The sequence below is a fragment of the Sinocyclocheilus grahami genome, unplaced genomic scaffold, assembly GCF_001515645.1.
Source record: "Sinocyclocheilus grahami isolate Dianchi unplaced genomic scaffold, SAMN03320097.WGS_v1.1 scaffold1499.1, whole genome shotgun sequence".
NCBI classification, from domain to species: Eukaryota; Metazoa; Chordata; class Actinopteri; order Cypriniformes; family Cyprinidae; genus Sinocyclocheilus; species Sinocyclocheilus grahami.
Genome location: NW_015506678.1, coordinates 113,640 through 115,663, shown reverse-complemented (window position 1 = coordinate 115,663; position 2,024 = coordinate 113,640). Strand labels below are relative to the sequence as shown.

At 44.6% G+C, this 2,024-nt stretch overlaps 1 protein-coding gene across 1 annotated transcript in view; it reads left to right on the top strand.

The window, feature by feature from the left end:
• The window catches only part of LOC107570739 (serum response factor-like), a 28,084-nt gene that overhangs the window by 11,203 nt on the left and 14,857 nt on the right, over positions 1 to 2,024 (top strand). The window lies entirely within an intron of this gene.

The following is a 2,024-nucleotide window of genomic DNA, read 5'->3' as shown; positions in this document are numbered from 1 at the left end:
GAGAGTGAGAGTGTGTGAGAGTGAGTGAGTGTGAGAGTGAGTGAGTGTGAGAGTGAGTGAGTGAGTGAGTGAGTGTGTGAGTGTGTGAGTGTGTGAGTGAGTGTGTGAGAGTGAGTGAGTGTGTGAGTGTGAGAGTGAGAGTGAGTGTGAGAGTGACTGTGAGTGTGTGTATATGTGTGTGTGTGAGTGTGTGTGTGTGTGAGAGTGAGTGAGTGAGTGACTGTGAGAGTGTGTGAGTGTGTGTGACTGTGAGAGTATATGTGTGTATATGCGTGTATATGTGTGTGTGAGTGTGTGTATGTGTGTGTATGTGTGTATATGTGTGTGAGAGTGAGTGTGAGTGTGTATGTGTGTGAGTGTGTGTGTGACTGTGAGACTGTGTGAGTGAGTGAGACTTTGAGTGTGTGAGTGGGTGTGTGTGTGTATGTGTGTATATGCGTCTATATGTGTGTGAGAGTGAGTGAGTGTGTGTGTGTGTATATGCGTGTATATGTGTGTGAGAGTGAGTGAGTGTGTGTATGTGTGTATATGCGTGTATATGTGTGTGAGTGTGTGTGAGTGTGTGTATGTGTGTATATGTGTGTGTGAGTGAGTGTGTGTGTGACTGTGAGACTGTGTGAGTGAGTGTGTGTATATGTGTGAGTGAGTGTGTGTGTGTGTGTATGTGTGTATATGTGTGTGAGAGTGAGTGTGAGAGTGTGTGTGTGTGTGAGTGTGTTTCACCAGCAGAAGTCTGCAGTTTCCAGAAGTGTTTTGCATTGTGATTACACACAGAATAAAGTCTAATTAGTCTGCCTACGATGTAAAACATCTCTAAACGCGATCCCTCGACTCATTCATCACTGTGACAGCCAGAAAACATCTTCCCAATCTGCGCTTTCTCCTGGTTTTACTTTACTATGATAAACAACATCCTTAAAAAATGGAGATGCATTAATATGAGCATGAGCTGTATAGACCTGGTAGTACTGCATGCCAGGGGTTTTCAAACTTTTTGGAGCCAGGGACCCCTTACAGGGGAGAGGATTTTCCAAGGACCCCCTCATAATTATAACAGTGTTTAGGCTAAAGTTTAATGCGGGTAGGAATGAACATAATATGATTGTTTTATTGGTCCCCATTGTATATGCACTTTTTAATACTACAGCAGAATATCATTATTATTAGTAGTAGTAGTAGTATTATTATTCTGTGCTCTCATTCTCCAGTTAAGAAGCGCTGCTGGTGTGTCGAGAGAGTGTCGCTGAGATAATGGAAAGTTCATTTACTGAGATATGCAGCTTTATCAGACGCCGCCGCTTAACTGAGCGTCTGTGTGATTCAAAAGATCCTCAGCGTGAGAGACGAACCAGCACGAATCACTGATTCCTACAGATTCATTTGGAGTCCAGAGCTGCTGGGACTGATTCAGTCAGAGTGATTCGAACAGTTTGAGTTTGATTTTAGAATCGTTTTAACTGATTGATTCAAAAGAGTCATTTGTGAATGAATCAGATACTGTGTGTTCATTCTAAGCAGCAGGACAATGCAATATAAACACATCTTGTGTATTTACTAAAGCATGCCGCTTGCAACACCAAGGTCATAGGTTCGATTCCCAGGGAATGCATGAGATGATAACATGTTTACCTTCAATGCAGTGTGAGGCTCATCAGAGAAAAGTGTGTGTCCATGCATCAGTGTGAATGTGTTGTGTTTCTGTGTGTTTGCACTGAGTTTATCAGCACACTCTTCTTCTCCTGACGGACACGCGACACGCGTGTGCTGGAGGTGTGTGTTGAGCAGCGTGTGCTGGAGGTGTGTGTTGAGCGATGCGTCAGCGGCGGGAGGGCCGAGCAGCTGCGATTGGCTGCAGCTCTCTAACTTGGGCTGCCTTGCCTTTTTTAGGCGTCCCAAATGGAGCTGTGAATTCCACACGGCTGGCAGAGAGACAGAGAGAGACACAGACACACAGAGATTAGAGCGAGAGCACAGAGCACAACACACACACTTAAACACACATGCACACTCACACACACAGACAC